Consider the following 9,971-nt stretch of genomic DNA (forward strand, 5'->3'; position numbering starts at 1 on the left):
CACTGGAGTACCAGCCAAGAGTTTTGTGTTTGTGCCTTTGGGGTGACTTGAGCCCACAACCTGTTAACTCAAAAGACAAAAAGCCTTCCAACTAAGCCATAATTTGCATAACCTTTCAAACCAATGTACTTAAGCTATGGCCTCACAGAAGAGAATGTTCATGGAAACCAGGGGAAAATAGGAACAGAAGTAGGCCATTAGATCCTTTGAGCCTGCTCCACCACTTAATATGATCACGTATGCATTTAATATGATCACTTATGATCCTCTTTCTGAATACCAATCCCATATTACCACACTTGCCACAAATCCCTTGATGCCTAAACATCCACTTGCTTCTTAACCATCTTCAGCAACTTGGCGTCCACCATCTGTGGTAGAGGATTCTCAAGGTCACTACCCTTTCAATGAAGTACTTTCATCTCAGTCTTAAATGCCTTTTTGTATCTAAGATTGGGACCCCTCAGTCTAATGCCTGCCTGTCTCCCAGCCAGGGGAGACATCTTCCCTGCACCTAGTCTGTCAGAATTTTACATGGTTCAATGAGAACCTCTCTCATTCTTCTAAGCCTGAGTGAATACAAATCTAACTGACCCAATATCTCCTCATACATCCTGCCATCCCATGAATGAGTCTGGGTCAATCTTTGCCTGCACTCTCTCTTTGGCAAGTGTATCCTCCTTAAGTTAGGAGAGCAAAACTGCATATGATACTTCAGATGTGACCTCACCAAGGTCCAATAAAACTGAATTCAATAGGTTAATCATTTAGCTTCAACAATAAAAAACAGTATTCAACGCTCTTTAAGGTTCTCAAAAATGTTTAATTTATAGAAACAAATATCACCAAGTAAAATAAGCTTCCATGTTTTAACTTAAGCTGAGTCATCTAATTTAAGCTGGTATCCCCAAGGAAGGACTTTAGATCTCTGGCAAAAAGAATAGGAAAGGACATGGGGACAAAAGACAAGGACAGGATCCTCATTCCCTGTCATTGCTCAATGTAAAAGAGTTTGACACAATAGATGAGTGAAACCTATGTGGACATCATCAGCAGGTAGTAAATTGTGTTCCAATAAGGAGTTAATACCTTCTACAGGTTGTTCCCTTTTAAAATTGCATGTGGTATTATTGTGTATCACTGTTTTGTTCAATGGATTCCTTTGCCATTTCTAATAGGATTGCAAAGATCAGTTGTGTTCGTTCATTAATTTGCTTCCTACTCTGAACTAAAATCATTCTACTGATCATACCTTTACATTCGTATCACCACAAACAGGTTTCCAATATTAGCTGCTATCAATATATGATGTGTGCCAGGCTTTTAACATCTTACATAAATGGTCCTAAAGATAGATTGTAAATGTACAACCTAGAAGAGAATGGAAATCATGTTGCAGCATCAGATAAATGCTCCAATTGCAAATCATGCTTTTCTCCCACTTCTCACAATCAAATGCATAATCTACGAGTAATCTCTCCTGAAGTAAAGGTAAATGATAACTAATGCTGGTTCAATTCAAAACAAATTCTCAAGAGGACACAGTCAGTCACATCTGTGAATGATTGACATATCACAAGCTCCATTTACATTACCAACACAAAAAGCACTAATGTCAATCAATAATTTAATTTCCTACACTAGATTACAGGTTCTATAATTACTGGTGAAATGTTATGCTCTAACGTGATCCATTATGAACAGAAATTATACTGCCAAATTCAAAATCGAGTCCCAAGAAGGACAGTGATATGGTCCAATAAGCTAATTTCTTACAAAGAGAAATTTTCAACTTAATTGAAAAAAATTACAACAATTCATGATATTCCCTTGATATCAAACCAGGGTTTTCACCTTCACGCAAATTAGAACCTGGTAATTCACACATGTATACTTTTTCTTAACACAAATGAAAATGTTTATCTGTTTTGATATCTGCAGCAACGAGTCATAGGTCACAGAAAGATCAGTTATTATGAAGTAGCTCTATTCATTGGTCACATAGTTACCAATTGTACAGTCATCAGTGATCAATGCTGCTAAAGGTCCTTGGCTCTAGTTGCATTAGAGTGTACTTACTTGTCCAGAAGAGGCAAGCTATCTACAGTAAAGACTTGTTATTCAAGTAACAAGATTACCTGCACATGAAATAATGGATTGTACCGAAGTAATTATAGATAATGGTTCTGGGCTCTGCAAATCTGGGTTAGCTGGTGACAGCTTTCCAAAATCGGTAATACCATCAATTGTCGGTACGTTCAAAGTCAAGGGAAACTTGCGTGAAGCTTGCCAAACAGAATTTTATTTTGGAAAAATGGCTCAAGCTAAGAGAGGCAGTGCATCTTTAAAATACCCTATTGAACGTGGCATAGTAACTTCTTGGGAGCATTTAGAGAAACTCTGGAAGCACATTTATACATCTGAGCTCACATCAAATCAAAGAAAAACCAGCTCTGATAACTACTGCTCCACTGACTTCTTTCTTTAACAGGGAGAAGATGACAGAAATCATGTTTGAATGCCTGAATGTGCCAGCAATGTATTTGGCTATCCCCGCAACTCTGGCCACTCTATGCATCAGGACGCACACGGGGAATAGTCCTAGACAGTGGCTTGGATTAACTGACGCTGTACCCATTTATGAAGGCTACTACTTGCCTGATGCTGTTAAAAGACTTAAGTTAGCAGGAAATGATATTACAGAAAATATCAGAAGACTCCTATATGAAAGTGGACATAATATCCCAAGTACAATCCCTAAAGAGACCTTTGAAAATATTAAGGAAACATTGTGTTATGTTGCTCTTGACCCCAAGCTGGAGGCTAAAAATCAGACAGACAATCTACAACAGGAGTACACACTCCCCGATGGGAGTCTGATCACAATCCAAAAGGAGCTATTCAAAGCACCAGAACTACTTTTCACAACAACCAGTGTATGTTTAGAAGAACCTGGAATCCATAAATTGATCTACAACAGTATTTTAAGATGTGACAGATGCCTGAGGAAAGACCTATTTAGCAACATAATACTCTCGGGTGGTTCCACACTTTTCCCGGGTCTGGAAGAAAGATTGCTCAAGGAGATTAAGTGTCAAGTACCCAGTGGATTACAAGTCAATGTCTTTGCACCACCCAACAGGAATTATTCTGTTTGGATGGGTGCTTCAATTTTAACTAGCTTGACAGCATTTAAGGATATGTGGGTCACTAGTAATGATTATAGAGAATATGGGCCAACCATAATTAACAAAAGGTGTTTTTAAAGAATTAAATGATTGATTAAATTTTGCCTGCATAAGATCAAATTCATTAATAAAAAGTCCAAAATCAACAACAATTGTGTTTGATGGTCAGACTTGAAGAACTAAATAGAGTTTGTCAATGAATACAATTTGACAGTGCATGCAGTTTTCTTTTAGGTGCCCAGGATATCCAACAAACCCAGCCCCAAAAAATGCTTTGCAGATTTATAGTCCAGGCGGTGTACAACCAGCAAGTATAAAATTGCCTTTTCTAGAATCTTCTTGAACAAGACACTCTTTTTGAGAAGTTGGGGTCGTCCAAGATGATTGCTTGGCACTGTTAGCAATTCTATAGCTGGAGCAGAAGCATATCAAGAACACTTTTTTTTAAATCTCACATTTCTTTTTAACAATCTAATAAACTAACCCATTATTATTGAAGCCTCAGAGATCCCCCTGTAATCTTTGTCTGAGCCCATATCCACTGAAAAAATGCCCCATTGGGATGTGGCACACACACAACCAGGTTTGGGAACCACTGATGCACAGCTAACAATTACATTTCCATTATTCATATTGAATTCTATTTACATATTTAAAAAACAAAATTGACACCATTTATTCCTCCAGACAACCAAACCATATCCAACCTTAGTTTTCTCACCAAAATTAGGGAACACATTATCATCTCCCAAGTCTACACCTATCTTTACCACAGCTCTGTTCGAACTTCTCTCATCACATTACTACCCTTACTAAACTGAAGTCACTGATGACATCCTGTTTGATTATAGTATAATCTCTCTCCTCAATCTTGAACACTGCATCATCTGAAATGGCTGACTTCATCATTCTCCTCAAATGCTTTTTCCTTCATTACCTAGCCGAGTGTGGCTTCCCTTGCCCAGTTGCATTCTTATCTATCCAGTTGTTGCCAGAAAATCCCTGTGACAGTGTTTCTCACCACAATTACACCACCATCATCAGGGGGTCCTCACAGATCCTTACCTGCCCACATTTCTTTTACATGAGAATACTATGTCGTTCAAAAATATCATTCAAAAATCATTAATTTCCAAATTTATGCTGACAAATTCCCAGCAAGTACTAACAAACTTGAAAGGAGGCCACATTTTAGTATCCAACATCGAAGACTGTTCTGCTAAATAATCATGAAAAGTTTGACTACAACTATATAAAGATGAATGCAGTTAGATTTCAGGTGTGGATCAACAAGAGCTATAGATAGCTATATATAGAATGCACCATAAGAATGATCTCTTTGCAAATCTCAGATATAGTGTCAGAATTATCACAATATTTAATATTTCAAAACCTACAAAATGAAATCCCAAATTACAAGTAGATATGGAAACATTCACGATCAGTTTAAATCAAAATGCTTCCCGAAATTTCTCTCTTCCATTTTTTCTCCTCAGCATATGAAAATACTAAATCTAAAATAAAGTTTTAAACGAAACACAAATTACATATTTCACTTCAATGCCATTAAAAATTGATTGAAGATAGCTTCTAAAGTCTAGGTCCTAAAAGTCTAGATTTAGATTTTTATCTATCCAGTCACAAAGATGGAGTATCTTGCAACAGCATCTCTTCCCAGGTCTGCAATGTTACATCTGGAGTGTCACCACAATCTATTCTTGGTCTTGCATTTTTTTCATTTCCATGTTGCCTCTTGGCAATATCATCCAGAAACACATCATTTAAAAAAAAATAGGTTGACAGTACTATCTTTATCTCACCATCTCGAGTGACACCCCAGTATCTTTTCGTCAGTTGTGCTCCACATCATTTCTCAGATTAAGCTTTGCCTATATCACTTGGCCACCAATTCTAGCCCCATTCCAGCCACTGTTAAAACTGAATTAGACTGTTCATCATTGTTCTAACACCCCATGTAACACTAAGCCTCTTGCCCCATGCTCTTCATAGCACCAAGATCTCCTACTTCCTCCTTTGTAATGTTGCCTTGACCCAACAACAGCCAAAACCCTCATCTGCACTTTTGTTATCTTCAGAATCTATTACTCCAATGCTCTCCTGGAGTGTTTCCCATCTTTCCATCCTCCAAAGACGGAAGTTGATCCAGAACTCATGAAATCAAATCAAAAGCAAATTTAAGTTCCATATACCCTGCACTGTTGAGCTGGCTTATCAACAGAACAATGATACTGCAAAAGGCAGCAGATTTGCCAATAAAAATCACATGCACGAGTAATATTTAAGCTAACCAAAGATTTTTTTTGAGAGCCCAATAAAATCTATGCGGTTATTTTTCAAAATGATTTGTAAAAAAAAAGTAAACAATATGAATTTTATGTTTTATTCAGATAGCATTTACATTGAATGCTTTTCTAAACAATGGGTATATGTATTTCAACATATGTTTTACTGGCTAAGAGAAAAATAACATTTGTACAGATTCAGTACCATTTTACAAACTGCAGGAAACCGATGAAATTGAGACATTCAGGTGGTAAGTCACAGATTTCATGACCTTAGTATGACCCAAAAAACTTTATTGTGGGAACAAAATGTTGTATGGCCCATACTTTCTCATCTATCTAGAAAATTATAGTCACCCCACCACAGCATCCAATTGTTCCAAGCATCACAAACATATTGCCTCAAATATCCTATTTTATATATTCCAAATATGAACCTCCGAAGAATTTCTCACCATTTTTATAATTTTGAATTATGTTCTTTTTCTACTGCCTATTTTCAAATGCAATATGTCACAGCACAGTCAATGTCTGCAGAGGTGCTTATTTTTTGAATTACTGAAGTCATTAATGTAGATTACAAAATTAAGAATTACCAGCCAAGTGAAACACTTAAAACAAGAGCAATGTCTACAGAATCCTGCACAGAAACATCTGTTGAAATGGTCTGGACCATTTTTTAAAATTTATAATTTGTTCTGAGTGATAATTTTTTTAATAAATTATTAAAATATGTTTTAATGTTTAAAATTGTGAACCAAGACAAATAATTGGAAAATATAACTAACATTCTTCTCCTTTTCCCATGCCCTACAATCTACTTTCAAATGAATGAGCTTGCAGATCTTGTGCCATGTCTAATCTGGCAAAGGATCTGAAAGTAGATTCCTCAGTGTAAATGCTGGGGACTCTCAGCAAGATCCTGCTCTGGATTCCATAGGAAGAACAGCAGTGAAACACAGCAAAGAAACAGACAGCAGAACTAGTACATATGTTTGAGACTTCTGTGTTTGCATGGAAGTTCTGAAACCTACCAGTACTTATACTGGGAAATGCTGACAGTTTTGTGCAGAGCTGCTAGCAAAACCAATAAAATCTGTGCCAACAACGTGTGTAGCCACGCAGAGGAAAGATGAAAAAAAATTTACAAAAATGAGATGAGCAGAGAAATTCCCTCCCACTGTATTTTTTGACCATGAGCAACAATGTTATGGGTAATAAATTATAATAATTAGGCACAGAAAATATAATTAAGTATTCAAAATGTACTGAATAACAGACCATAATGTCCCGATGAAGGTTCTTGACCCGAAACGTCGACTATTTCTCTCCGAGATGCTGCCTGACCTGCTGAGTTCCTCCAGCATTTTGTGCGTGTTCCTCCAGATTCCAGCATCTGCAGAATCTCTTGTGCCACCATAATTTCACTCCCATTTTAAATTAGTTGAATTTTACAAAATTTCATAGGTTTACTGAATTTTATAATTTTAATCTGGCACTGATGCATAAGAATAAAATAACATTAGAATAGCAGGAGCAGGCCATTTCGCCCTGGATGCCGGTTCTCCCATTCAATCAACTGATCTTTTACTTCAGAGCCATTTTCCTGCACTAATCCTATTCCTTCAATACCTTAATACCTAAAAAATCTATTGAGCTTTGCTTTGAATATACTCAGTGAATGAGCTTCTACAGTCTTCTTGGGTAGTGAATTTCAAAAGATTCATTACCTTCTGGGCAAAGAAATTTCTGATTTTAGCCCTGAATAGCCTAACCCTTACTCTGAGACTGTAACCTCAGGTTCTAGACATCTAGAAAGGGGAATTAGCAAATCTATATGTACCTTGTCAAACCCCTTAAAAATTTTGAATCTTTTACCTCTCATTCCTCTAAGCTCAAGCTTACACCAGTCTGTTTAAACCTCTCCTCATACAACAAACAGCACCCCCCCCCCCAAATCTGTGGAATCAATATGGTGAATAATTGTTGCAGCTCCCATACTGCAAGAACATCCTTGCTGAGGTAGTTCTTGCATTTCAGTCACAAATATTCTAGGTATGACTGTCAATTGCTTTGACCAGAGTGCATCTTTTACAAATATTCCCATCTATTTGTTAGGTCAGGAAAAAAATCGATTTGGTGAAAATAGAATAAAGGGGGTTCCTAGGTTACGGAAAACCTGACACGAAAATCTGACTTCTGGCAAATGCCCCCAAGACTCTGCTCTCGGGTATAGTACTCGAATCTCTTCACCAGGAAGCAATGCAGAGATCACACATGGAAAAAGCCAGTGCCTTCTCCAAACTTTCCTTCATGCAAGATCAAACATTACAAACCCTGAGCCACCTCTCGTTAGCGCATACTTTCTTTTATTAAACTGCCGATAGTTTTCTTGCTGATTAGTAGATCCGCTCCTCCTGTCACTCCACCTGGGCTGCATTCAAGCATTTGTCAGAGTTCACTTACTGGTAAGAATTGTTATCATCTGCTCTGACCTTCCCCAGTCTACACTTGGCAAATCAGTCCCCAAGAACTGTCGAGGCTAAAGATTTCATATTACGACTTTGGGAGAAATTGTTCATTTCCAACTTAGGGAAAATTCAGTTTATGGGCAGTTCTCGGGAATAGAACCCTTATGTAAACTGGGAATCCCCTGTATGTTGAGATGATGAACTTAATAGCATTTTATAGGTAATTTTGTATCAGCATACTTTAACTGTACCAACTACACACTAAATGAAATCTGTTAGGTATGGAGTCTTAAATACAGGTTCTCAGTCTTCATTGCGATACGAGGATGCATGGTACAAGAAAGCTAAATGCAAACCATTATGTTTGGCTATAATATTCTTTCATCAACTCTCTTTAGGTGTCTTTGCTCTGTCTTAAGTCTTTTGATCTTGTGCTCTATATCTTTCACACACTCAAGTACATCTCCCATGCAGTCAAAAATACATAATGATTCTTCTATTACTATTCTCCCTTATAATTAATTTTTCTATACTCTACACCATGTCACAATAATTCCAAACAAAATACAGCAATTAACTTCTGGTTCTTCAATGCACCTTCAAACTCACATTGCCTCCAGAACAGTTGTTAAAAATTGAATTTCTCCACAACAAAACAATAATTTTTTTTGCAGTCAGTTTCTTCTGCAGTGCTCATGGAATAAAGATCACTCACTCTTTTCACTAAAGCCCAGGTGTGGTCCTAGTCAGATGGCAATGCAGGCAAAGTGTCTGGTGGAGAAATGTTAATGGGGCAGGTGTTATGCTTAAAAAGAGGCAGATGCACTTGCATCTGATGATTTTTAAGCACGTAATTAGTTAGAAGCTCAGAACTACAGCCTTCTGTTCCAGTTAAGCATCAAACCTGGAATACCTGCAATATGATAGTGGAGTCCTTATGGACTGCAACAGGGCAACACATTTTCTCAGGTTCCCCACCTCTATAGCTGGGAAATCTGCCACTAAACAAAAAAAAGTAGCCTCTTTGAAATCAGTTGGAAAAGATGGCTCTTCACAAGGTAAGCAAACCATTGTACAGTTCAACCTCCATATAATATGCCTGTTATATCAGTCTTGTATATGCATTGGGAATTATCATGTCCCCCACGACAGATATGTTGTATTCCATAGAGAGTCACTGTGCATGGGATCACCCCACAGGGAAAAATCGCTGTGGCTGGGATTTGTCCCCTAGGGAGATTTGCTGTTTATTTTTATTCCAGGTAATGGGGAAGCAACAACATTCCTAAAAGAATGCAACATATCTTTGTGAAAGTCCCTCTGACAACTGCTGTACTGAGAGAGCAATAGATTCTGGAAAAGGATCAGCAATCCAGCATTGGGGATCTGTTCTACAAATTATAGCTGTGACATTCGGTAATGGAAATTGAATGGCGAGAATGAGGGTGCAAGTTGGAGAATTCTGTTCAACTTTGTGTATGTAGTGTCCCCCCCCACATCCACTTTATAATCGAGGTTACACTGTATTTGATTTTATTCAGTTAAGTTAAATCAATTCAATTGTGTTTAAGTGCAAGTCTGCTGTTTTAAAAGTGTTTGAGACATTTTTAAGTGCAAGTCTGCTGTTTTAAAAGTGTTTGAGACATTTTAAATGTCATATATCTTCAATCTCAGTGACAGCTTTCATAACAGACAAGCCTGCAGTCAGGACCTCACCAACTTTCAAAGCCATTCTGGGAGGTTGAACCAGCCCCCTTGTGTTCTGGGAAAACTGTACGGTCAATGGGCAGCAAATGATTTGGGTGGCTTACCAATTAGATCTAGCCCATTATTACCACCAGTGCTGCATAACTCTTTGTACAGGTGCAATAACATACAATTACAGCTTTCAACTGTTTAAAAAAAATAACAGCAATTGCCCAGACTGCCTCCGATGAGGTATACTTCAAAATTACTGGGAACCCAGTTGAAACTACCATGCAAGACTGCTTATAGAAAATTATGTACAC

General features: G+C 37.6%; 1 pseudogene; it reads left to right on the top strand.

Annotated features, from left to right (window-relative positions):
* Positions 1 to 1,024: 1,024 nt before the first annotated feature.
* LOC127584264 (uncharacterized) lies at positions 1,025 to 3,266 on the top strand (annotated as a pseudogene).
* The last annotated feature ends 6,705 nt before the right edge of the window (positions 3,267 to 9,971 follow it).

The sequence above is a fragment of the Pristis pectinata genome, chromosome 2 (assembly GCF_009764475.1).
Source record: "Pristis pectinata isolate sPriPec2 chromosome 2, sPriPec2.1.pri, whole genome shotgun sequence".
NCBI classification, from domain to species: Eukaryota; Metazoa; Chordata; class Chondrichthyes; order Rhinopristiformes; family Pristidae; genus Pristis; species Pristis pectinata.